Genomic DNA, 12,151 nt, shown 5'->3' on the forward strand with positions numbered 1-12,151 from the left:
GCTATTCTTAAAGTAAGCTTGTTAAAATCAACAGCCGTTAGACCTACACTGTAGCTATTTTCACCCTATATTTTAATATTTTCATGCAAGTTAAGGGAAGAACCAAGGGTTGTTTTGTTTTTTTTTTTACACTCATGCCAGTATAGAGCACATTAATGGTCACAAAATAGAATCAATAAATATTAATTGAATGAACAAATAAAGTAATTAGGGTCCATTTTCCTTTAGGCTAGTCAAAACCTCCAAGCATATGAAAACCTAACCACAGATTAATGGTTACTTTTAAAAAATCCATTGCTTAAAATGCACTAAACTTTTTGAACAACTGGAAAAAATAAATGTTAGAACACTGAATTAGCTTTAAATTTTATCCACAGGAAACCTATGCCTCCTATTGGGATGTCTGGTAGTGACTCATTAGGGGAAATAGAAAAATGTGACTTTAAGAACTGTTTCACAAGGAAAACTAAAGAATTGGGAACAATTTAATTTATCATTATAAAGCAGGTCTCGAAAGAATTTTTTTTCTGGAACCTTTGTATAAAACCCAGTTTGGTTTCATACTTCTTTTCTCTATAGAATCATTCTCCATAAATCCAGGGCTTTCTGGGGATTAGCTATTCAAATCACATGTGTAAGTTTGAAACCAGTTATAACAATTTACTTATAAGATAAATGTGTAATTCACGATAGGGAGAGAGGCTGTTCCCTACTAAAATCTGTTGATACATTTTGAAAAGGCTATAATTGATGTGCTACAAGAGCCTAAAACAGTGTTTTTCAATTGCTCCTTGATTTTTAGAACAAAAAAATGACTTCTTTTAAAACAGATTCCCCAGTCAAATTCATCTTGGAATTTTTTATGCAATAACTTGCTCTTGTTAGAGAGATTATAATGAATGTGTTATAACCTATTGAAGTTTCAAAAAATTCTGCAATGGAAAACTACCCAGATTTTAATTAATTTGGGATAGAATCCTTCCTTTACTTATTATTTTCCTCTGACATCTATTACTGTCTCATAAAACACACTTTGGGACATATCCTATCAAAAATTTTTTTTTGAATAATCAATTTTGGAATAAATGTTTTGGAAATCCAGGAAAGGTAGAGCTGAGCTAATGAATAATTTAATGCTTGCTTCACTTTTGTGCTGGTATGATAGATTCTGGGGGAGGGAGGTATAATAGACACATAAGCAATCTAAAATGGGTAATATAGAAGTCCAAATTCTCCTTTTGCTGATGGAGTTTTAATTACATCTGGTATCTACAATGACTCAAATATAGAAGATTAAGTGAATGTTTTAAAACTATGGTGGTAAATGTAAAGGTGAATAGATACCCCTCGGAAGGTTTGGATTTGCAAATTGATTCACATTCACCTTGAATATAATATATTTTATACATTATATATTATGTCTATATACTTTTGTTTCTTTTTAAGAATCATAGAGGAAAAGATTTCATTTCATATATGTTTTCAATAGTCCATGAGAATTTAATGTATATAATTTGGTGATAACATCAGCCCTCTGTAAAATATAGTCAGCATATTATTTAAGCACAATTGTAGCAAATAAGATTCAACCTTAATACGTTATCTGTAAAAGAATTGTATTAAATCTAATTAAAATGAAAAACTCTTTCCATGTTAGTGTAGCAGTCATTCTGAACCAGTTGTTTTTCAGAATGATGCCTTTAGAGAACCAATCTCAGATTTAACACAAAAGCCCAAAGAAATGGAAGACACATTTAGCATATCTCCTAAAAGAGGAGTCACATTTTGCAGTGTTTTTGAAGATAGACAACTGAATTTAAGATGTTAATCAGTGTGGAGTGCATTAAAATCACAAGGCTGTCCTCTATGAGACTAACTGTATTAAAGAGAATTCAACTGGCCAAGTAGAATGGCTGATACTTTAAACCTGTATTGACTCATATTTGAAATAGTAAGACACTTGAAATTGGATTATTTATTTTGGTTTACATAGTCCTTGATGGCTTGAATGTGTCATAGATTTCTCAAATAACTAATAAAAGTTGGAATTACTTTCCATAAGAATTAAAAGTGGTATTTTGGTGCCCATACTGTGAATCAGTGTAATTCTTCAGAGAAACAACTTCAAAAAAAGCAAATAAACATGAATGTGAGTCACTGGTATGGGCCAAGTGATTGGACTAAATCTACTCTCGTGTCCCTTAAAACAGTAAAGTATAAACTGTCATGTAGTGTAATGTAAAGCACATGAGTTCTGAATTAGACTGTATTTGAATCTTGCATCTGGCAGTTTTTAGTTATATAACTGCAATGTATTCAGTTTCTCTGAGTCTTAGTTTCCTAATAAAAATGATGGGATTAAAAATAAAATACTTCTCTTGAAAAGCTACTGAATACAGTCACCAGAAATGATCCAAAAGCGTTTGGGAGGGCTCCCAGATAGCTGAACACATGAAGGTTCCTGGACGGTGGTGCCCTAGAGGGGCATGGAAGTTCCACGCCCCTTCTCACATGCCTCGCTCTGTGCATCTTCATCTGGTGTTCATCTGTATCATTTGTAATGTCTTTTGTAACAAACTGGTAAACCTAAAAAAAAAAAACTTCCAGTAGAAAAGTATCAAACTAAAGTATCTCATGTGAAGGATCAGAATTCAGAATGGCATCAGACTTCTCAATAGCAACACTGGAAGCTAAAGACAATGTCATAAGCCTTCAAAATACTAAGTGAAAATTATTTTCAATCAATAATTCTGTATCTGACCAATCTTTCAATCAAGTATGCTTGTATAATAAAGATAATTTTGGATAGGCAAAATTTAAAAATTTCAATATACTCTTTCCAGGAAGCTACTCAAGGGTAATTTTCATAAAACAAGAGAGTAAATCAAGAAAGAAAGATTAGAATTGGCAAATCTTCCCCTAACCAGGAGCACAGGAGAAGGATGTGCAATCCAGAAATCCATTTCATTAATTTTTAATGAGAAATATAATGGTCAAGTGCCCTGCAACACTGTTTATCATCTGGCTGTTACATCTTTTCCCTAGAGGAAAACCTAGGTAACAGACATGGTTATAATCATAAAGCTGTTGCTTTGTTAATATGAATTAAAGTGAAGAGAGATAATCTATGAGGCCAAGAAATCCATGTCCATTCTCAGGGATCCCATCCCTCCTGGGGTAGCAGGGAAAATATGTTAGTGTTCTTATTTGATATATTATCTACATTTAATTGTCACCTTCTGTGTTAACTTGTTCTTTCTATTAACTAGATTAAATTGATGAATTAACCTTTATTTGAAGATTCCCAAAATTTCCTCAGTCACCTATTTACAAACCATCTTTCTAGAGTGAATTAATGTTATACTTCAATGATTATGGATGATTCTTACTTCTTTTATTCAAAGAAAATAACTTTATTTCCAACTTCTGGGGGCATCTCACCGTAGCTACTTATGTACTGACCACATATGTACTCCCAACAAACTGAATAAAATTAACAAGAATTCCCCAATAGAATAATCACAAAACAAACTTGTAATTAAGAATATGGTCCAAACATTTACCTTATTCTGAATATTTTGGTTGCAAGGAACATAAATTAGCTCAAGCAAAGGATGGCGAATTATAATGACAGATCTTAGTGTATCCAAGGAAATGCTATACAATCATGAACAAATGAGGCCTTTGGGGATTTCAACAGCGAGAGATGCTGTATCATTACTCTAGGCTTCCACTACTATTTAGCTTAGCTACACAACTTTCTAGTGTTTCATTATTAATATAACTCAGCTACACTATGTATGACTATTTTCTGTTTCCCAGTCTCTTTGATTTTAGAATATGTATTTTCTGAGATCAAAATACATATATATATATTCTCTGCCTTGATCAGTCAAAACCACTATTGTAATAACCTCACACATGCATATACACACACAGACACATATGCACACACTAATGTACACATATCAGCCATTCGAATCTGGTTTCAAATCTAGCAAAGAAAAGCAGAAATAAGAACATTTGGTATAATTTCAGAATGAAGAACAATTTTTGACATTTTTTTTAAAGTGTCAGAAACATTATATCAAAGTATAGGGTTGACCCAAGGTTCCTACACAGGTTTGTTAAATTTGACCTATTCTATAATTACTGATATTTCCACTAATCCCAGTCACCTTCACACTTTGAATCATTAGTCACAGCAGGGGATTCTGATGTAGTGTGAGTGGATCAATGCAAATCCACTCTTATTACTGGAATACTATCTCAAATTGCATGCCCTATAGTGGGTAAGGGTTAACATCTTGATATGTAAGTGATTAATTACAACCACCATTAAAATAATGATAGGGAGCTCATATTAAAACAAGCTAAAAGACAATCTAAAAATATAGAAAGATTAGAGAGCAGAGCAGCTGGAAGGGAAATGCTACTGTTGGGGAAATAAGAAAGATTAAAAGTCAATGTCTGATAGAGATTGAAGGGAATAGGAACAGAGAAATAAAAGAAAAATGAAATATTACAGATGGACTTTAAAAAGTTGAGCTAACTTCTTGTGAGCCATTACATCAAGGCCCCGTTTAAAAGGCAGTGTTCTGGTAATCATTCGAGGACTCCATTCTCTTTACCTTACCATTGCTTATAGGTGTCTTTAAACAAGGCAATCTTATAGCTATATTGAATGACATGAGACTTGTTTCAAATGAGAGACTAATACTTTCAAACTTATCTGTGATAGGCAGTTTCTTGATCTTGAATTCACAGTCTCCCAGATGACCCATAGATAGAATTTGAGGATCTGTAAACTCAGTTGAGAAACATTATATCTTTATTTTTATTAACAGCCAACTTGAATTTAGCATTTCCTCCAATTGTGATTATAAACAGCAAACCACAATAGTATTAATAATACCTGGAACTGTGTCATGGATAGAAGTCATATATATTTTCATGTCACATTACAAATGTTACAGATACCTCAAATTATCATTTATGCTTATTATTCCTTTGAATTTACAATAGTTATTAGATTTGCTTCTATTATCAAATGTGTCAATAAAGAAATACTTCTATTAGTATATCACAATTTATTCTTTTTAATATTTTGATAACTATATTTCAATATAATTGGTTTCATTTATTTGCGTGTGTGTGTGTATGTGTGACGCAGGGTCTCACTCTGTTGCCCAGGCTCGAGTGTAGTGGTGCGACCTCCCCAAACTCAGTTGATCCTCCTATCTCTGCCTCCTGAGTAGCTGGTACTACAGGTGCATGCCATTATGCCCAGATAATATCTGTATTCTTTGTAGAGATGGGGGTTTCACCAGGTTTTCCAGGCTGGTTTCGAACTACTAGGCTCAAGGAATCTGTCCACCTCAGCCTCCCAAAGTGCTAGAATTACAGGCGTGAGCCACCACTCCTGGCCTATAATTGGTTTCACTTGTATTCTTATTTATTTTATTTTAGGCATTTTAAAACATGATTGTGAGAAATGTTTCATAGATTGCAGAAATGTTCATGGAACAAAGTTTTAAGCCTCCTAATTAAGGGGACTCAAAATATCAGTGATATGATTTGGATGTTTGAGTCCTCCAAATCTCATGTTGAAATGTAATCCCCAATGTTGGAATTGGGGCCTAGTGGAAAGTATTGGATCATGGGGGCTCATTCCTCATAAATGGCTTAGCACCATCCCATGAGTGATGAGTGAGTTATTGCTCAGTTATTAATAGTTCACATGAAACCTGGTTGTTTAAAAGAGTCTGGGACCTCGCTCTTTTCTCTCTTGCATCTGTCTCAACGTGTGAAATGCCTACTCCCACTTCCTCCACCATGATTGTAGGCTTCCTGAGGCCCTCACTAGAAGCAGATGCTGGCACCTGGCTTCCTGTACAGCCTGAAGAACAGCGAGCCAATTAAACCTCTTTTATTTATAAACTACCCAGTCACAGGTATTCCTTTATAATAATGTAAAAGTAGACTAACACAATCAGTGATTCAGTAAGCATTTTCATGTTAATTAAAAATGGATTTTTTAAATAAGTAACAGTATCATTTTTAATAGGAGTATTTTTAAAAATATCTAATCGTATAGAATATAAATAAAATAGTATATGAAAGAGTCCTGGACAAGTGTGGTGGCTCACATCTGTAATCTCTGCACTTTGGGAGGCCAAGGTGGGAGAATCGCTTGAGCCTAAGGGTTCAAGACCAGCCTGGGCAACATAGTGAGACCCTATCTCTAAAATAAAAAAATTAAACAACAACAAAAAAGAGTTCCCTCTTACCTCCATATACTCCTGTTACCCAGTTCATTCTGTGGTGTGTATCCTTCCTGACATTTTCTATGCATATTTAAAAGATTTCATTAAATGAATCTCTTAAAAATATATAAATATATAAACAGAGTTATAACATACATACTGTTCTACAATATGGCTTTTAAATTTAACAATATATTGTAGATATTTAAAAATATCATTACATATAATTTTTTTTTCTTTTTTTTTTAAATTATACTTTAAGTTCTGGGGTGCATGTGCAGAATGTGCAGGTTTGTTACAAAGGTATACACATGCCATCGTAGTTTGCTGCACCCATCAACCCATCATTTACATTAGGTATTTCTCCTAATACCATCCCTCCCCTAGCCCCGACCCCCCAATAGGCTCTGGTGTGTGATGTTCCCCTCCCTGTGTCCGTGTGTTCTCATTGATCAACTCCCACTTATGGGTGAGAATATGCGGGGTTTGGTTTTCTGTTCTTGTATTAGTTTGCTGAGAATGATAGTTTCCAGCATCATACATGTCCCTGCAAAGGACATGAACTCATCCATTTTTATGGCTGCATAGTATTCCATGGTGTATATGTGCCACATTTTCTTTATCTAGTCTATCATTGATGGGCATTTGGGTTGGTTCCAAGTCATTGCTATTGTAAACAGTGCCACAATAAACATACATGTGCATGTGTCTTTATAGTAGAATGATTTATAATCCTTTCGGTATATACCAATATACCCAGTAAAGGGATTGCTGGGTTAAATGGTATTTCTGGTTCTAGATCCTTGAGAAATTGCCACACTGTCTTCCACAATGGTTGAACTAATTTACACTCCCACCAACAGTGTAAAAGCATTCCTATTTCTCCACATCTGCTCTAGCATCTGTTGTTTCCTGACTTTTTAATGATCATCATTTTAACTGGCAAGAGATGGCATCTCACTGTGGTTTTGATTTGCATTTCTCTAATGACCAGTGATGATGAGCTTTTCTTCATGTGTTTGTTGGTTGCATAAGTGTCTTCTTTTAAGAAGCGTCTGTTCATATCCTTTGCCCACTTTTTGATGGGGTTGTTTTTTTCCTGTAAATTTGTTTAAGTTCTTTGTAGATTCTGGCTATCAGCCCTTTGTCAGATGGAGAGACTGCAAAAATTCTTTCCCATTCTGTAGGTTGCCTGTTCACTCTGATGATAGTTTCTTTTGCTGTGCAGAAGCTCTTTAGTTTAATCAGATCCCATTTTTCAATTTTGGCTTTTGTTGCCATTGTTTTTAGTGTTTTAGTCATGAAGTCTTCTCCCATGCTTATGTCCTGAATGGTATTGCCTTGGTTTTCTTCTAGGGTTTTTATAGTTTTAGGTCTTATGTTTAAGTCTTTAATCCATCTTGAGTTAATTTTTGTATAAGGTGTAAGGAAGGGATCCAGTTTCAGCTTTCCACATATGACTAGTCAGTTTTCCCAACACCATTTATTAAATAGGGCATCCTTTCCCTATTGCTCATTTCTGTCAGGTTTGTTAAAGATCAGATGGTTGTAGATGCATGGCATTATTTCTGAGGCCTCTGTTCTGTTCTATTGGTCTATATATCTGTTTTGGTACCAGTACCATGCCGTTTTGGTTACTGTAGCCTTGTAGTATAGTTTGAAGTCAGGTAGAGTGATGCTTCCAGCTTTGTTCTTTTTGCTTAGGATTGTCTTGGCTATATGGGCTCTTTTTTGGTTGCATATGAAATTTAAAGTAGTCTTTCCCAATTCTGGGAAAAAAGTCAATGGTAGCTTGATGGGGATGGCACTGAATCTATAAACTACTTTGAGCTGTATGGCCATTTTCACGATACTGATTCTTTCTATCCATGAGCATGGCATATTTTTCCATTTGTTTGTGTCCTCTCTTATTTCTTTGAGCAGTGGTTTGTAGTTCTCCTTGAAGAGGTCCTTCATATGCCTTGTAAGTTGTATCTCTAGGTATTTTATTCTCTTTGTAGCAATTGTGAATGGGAGTTCACTCATGATTGGCTCTCTGTTTGTCTGTTATTGGTGTATAGGAATGCTTGTGATTTTTGCACATTGATTTTGTATCCTGAGACTCTGCTGAAGTTGCTTATCAGCTTAAGGAGATTGTGGGCTGAGGCAATGGGGTTTTCTAAATATGCAATCATGTCATCTGCAAACAGAGACAATTTGACTTCCTCTCTTCCTAATTGAATACAGTTTATTTCTTTCTCTTGTTTGATTGCCCTGGCCAGAACTTCCAATACTATGTTGAATAGGACTGGTGAGAGAGGGCATCCTTGTCTTTTGCTGGTTTTCAAAGGGAATTCTTCCAGCTTTTGCCCATTCAGTATGATATTGGCTGTGGGTTTGTCATGAGTAGCGCTTATTATTTTGAGATATGTTCCATCAATTCCTAGTTTATTGAGAGGTTTTAGCAGGAAGGGCTGTTGAATTTTGTCGAAGGCCTTTTCTGCATCTATTGAGATAATCATGTGGTTTTTGTCATTGGTTCTGTTTATGTGACGGATTACGTTTATTGATTCACATATGTTGAACCAGCCTTGCATCCCAGGGATGAAGCCGACTTGTTCAGGGTGGATAAGCTTTTTGATGTGCTGCTGGATTCGGTTTGCCAGTAGGTTATTGAAGATTTTCGCATCGATGTTCATCAGGGATATTGGTCTGAAATTTTCTTTTTTTGTTATGTCTTTTCCAAGTTTTGGTATCAAGATGATGCTGACCTCATAAAATGAGTTAGGGAGGAATCCCTCTTTTTCTATTGTTTGGAATAGTTTCAGAAGGAATGGTACCAGCTCCTCTTTGTACCTCTAGTAGAATTTGGCTGTGAATCCGTCTGGTCCTGGACTTTTTTTGGTTGGTAGGCTATTAATTGCTGCCTCAATTTCAGAACTTATTCTTGGTCTATTCAGGGATTCGGCTTCTTCTTGGTTTAGTCTTGAGAGGCTGTATGTGTCTAGGAATTTATCCATTTCTTCTAGATTTTCTAATTTATTTGCATAGAGGTGTTTATAGTATTCTCTGATGGTAGTTTATATTTCTGTGGGATCGGTGGTGATAGCCCCTTTATCATTTTTTATTGCATCTATTTGCTTCTTCTCTCTTTTCTTGTTTATTAGTCTGGCTCGTGGTCTATTTTGTTTATCTTTTCAAAAAACCAGCTCCTGGATTCATAAATATCATTACATGTAGATTTATCTCATTATTTTTTCAATTGTGGCATAATATTTCATGGTATTGTTAGACCACAAATTACATAATTGGTCTTCTATTAGTGGGTATTTAGATATTTTCAAACAATGTGCAGTGAACATCTTTATTTGAAGTGATATTGAAAATATTTAACAATCCTTGTCATGGGTACTGGCCAATAAAATGGATCCCAACTTTCATGCTGGAGGGAGGTCCTAGTGGTGCCTTGCTGGGCTACGTATTAACCCTTTCATTGCCGGACCACAGACAAGCCCACTGCAGAGGGCCCAGAGGCTGAGGTATTCAGTGAGGCAATCAGCAAGCTCTGTGCAGCAACCACTTATCAGTTGGCTTAGGAGTATTTCTGTGTTTTAATAACCAGCATGGCTATAACTTTGCCTACTGGTTGACTTTACAGTCTGCTTGTCCATATATCTTTGAGCATATGTGAGTATATCTACTGCTTAAACTGCTAGAGTACAATTACTAGTTCAACAGAAATTTATATTTTATACTTAGATAAATAATGTCAAATTGCCTTTCAAAAAAGTGCACATATTTATTCTTCCACTTAAAACCTTCAAAAACAATATCATTTTTCATCTTTGTCTATATGTGTATATTCTGATACTTAATTTTATCAAATGTCAATCTTTGCTTATTATGTGTTAACGGAATTGTATACTGCTCTCTTCTATTTTGCATTTGTAAATTTATGAGTGGGGTTGAGTGACTTTTTATAGGTTTATATGTTAGTTGGCCTTTTTTTTTGAGCCCAGCCACTTTGAGTTCATTATTTTGTCCATTCTGCTATTGAGTTTTCATTAGTTTTTTTAAAATGAATCTTTAAGAGTTTTAAAAACATGTATTAAGGAAATTATCCCTTTATCTACCACATTTGTCACGTTCATTTTTTTCAGGTTTATTGGTGTTTTAAATATGCAGAAAACTTTCCTTTCTATGCAGTCAAAATTATCAGCCTTTCTCTTTTGAATTCTAGATCTTATATCACTTTTTAAAAAGTTTATTAAAAACAGTCTTCTTAGTTCTTTTTTTAAAAAACTACTTCTATGGTTTTAGTTTAAATTTATTTATCCATCTGGAATTTATTTTAGTATAATGAGTGAGGTAGAAATCTCACTTAATTATTTTCCAAATGGCTAGCCAGTTGTCCCAACACTATTTATTGACTAATCAGGTTTTTCTCCACAGAGTATACTAAATTCTTAAATGTACTTACATCCATTGTTAGATTTTTTGATATTTTCTATTGATCTTTTATTCTTATTCTGATATCATACTATTTTAATTACTATAACTTTATGATACATTTTAATATTTACAGGATTTTCCACTTTATTACTTTCCTTTTAAATTTTCCTCAGTAATCTAATGCATTCAATCATCTGTCATGTAAACTTTTAATTTTTTTTCACATTTCATAAAATTAGTTTTTTCTTTTTTTTTTGTTGTCCCAGGTTTATTGAAAATATTACAGCATTGCAAAAAGATTCGAACAGCTCCATGAGGGGTTTTTAAATTCATCCTAACTGGTGCCAGGCGCGGTGGCTCATGCCTGTAATCCCAGCACTTTGGGAGGCTGTGGTGGGCGGATCACTAGGTCAGGAGTTCAAGACCAGCCTGGCCAATATGATGATCTCTACTAAAAATACAAAAATTAGCCAGGCGTGGTGGCGCATGCCTGTAGTCCCAGCTACTTGGGAGGCTGAGGCAGGAGAATTGCTTAGACCCGGGAGGTGGAGGTTGCAGTGAGCTGAGATTCCGCCACTGCACACCAGCCTGGGCAACAGAGGGAGACTCCGTCTCAAAAAAAAAAAAAAAAAATTCATCCTAACTGTAGGCCGAGTGACCTGCAGGTTGGACAGACTGCCAAGGTCCAAAAGTTTCGGTATTTCTGTACTGCCTGGATCTACTTCAATGATCTCCTGATCCAGGGGGCTCAGACCTCAGGAACATAATTGTCTCTTCTTTCTCTCTCCTCCTCCTGCAACCTCATGGAGGTACCTCACACTGGGACCCTCTGAGTCTGCTCCATCAGATGGGTTACACATGCTGCTATCTTGTTCCGGAGATTCTTGCAGGGGATAATGGCAATTTCCTCGCACACATGCTTGTTGGTGTGGAAGTCATTGCCCAGGCACGTGTCGTACTTTTCTATAATGACCCAGGCCACCTTTCTCATTGTTTTGGTGCGAATGTGGCCCATGTTGGTGGGTCCTTAGTAAAAGCACAAAATTAGTTTTCTATTTGGGATCAGAGTGAACTCATAGATTAAAAATAATATCATTACAAAGTTGAGTCTCTCTAGAAAAATGTTGTCTTCCACTACAATGGCATCTTCAGTAGAATTTCATGTTGTCTTTACTTTTTAAAAAACTTTATTACTGGCCAGGCACGGTGGCTGACACCTGTAATCCCAGCACTTTGGGAGGCCAAGGCAGGCAGATCACCTGAGGTCAGGAGTTCGAGACTAGTGTGACCAACATGGCAAAACCCCATATTTACTAAAAATACAAAATTAGCGGGTGTGGTGGTGCATGCCTGCAATCCTAGCTACTCAGGAGGCTGAGGCAGGAGAATGGCTTGAACCCGGGAGGCAGAGGTTGCAGTGAGCCAAGATCGCGCCATTGCACTCCAGCCTGGGC

At 35.6% G+C, this 12,151-nt stretch overlaps 1 pseudogene; it reads right to left on the minus strand.

The window, feature by feature from the left end:
• Window positions 1-11,329: 11,329 nt before the first annotated feature.
• On the minus strand, window positions 11,330-11,712 carry LOC129042122 (small ribosomal subunit protein eS17-like; annotated as a pseudogene).
• Between the last annotated feature and the right edge of the window lie 439 nt (window positions 11,713-12,151).

This window comes from Pongo pygmaeus, chromosome 7, assembly GCF_028885625.2.
Source record: "Pongo pygmaeus isolate AG05252 chromosome 7, NHGRI_mPonPyg2-v2.0_pri, whole genome shotgun sequence".
Classification (NCBI taxonomy): Eukaryota; Metazoa; Chordata; class Mammalia; order Primates; family Hominidae; genus Pongo; species Pongo pygmaeus.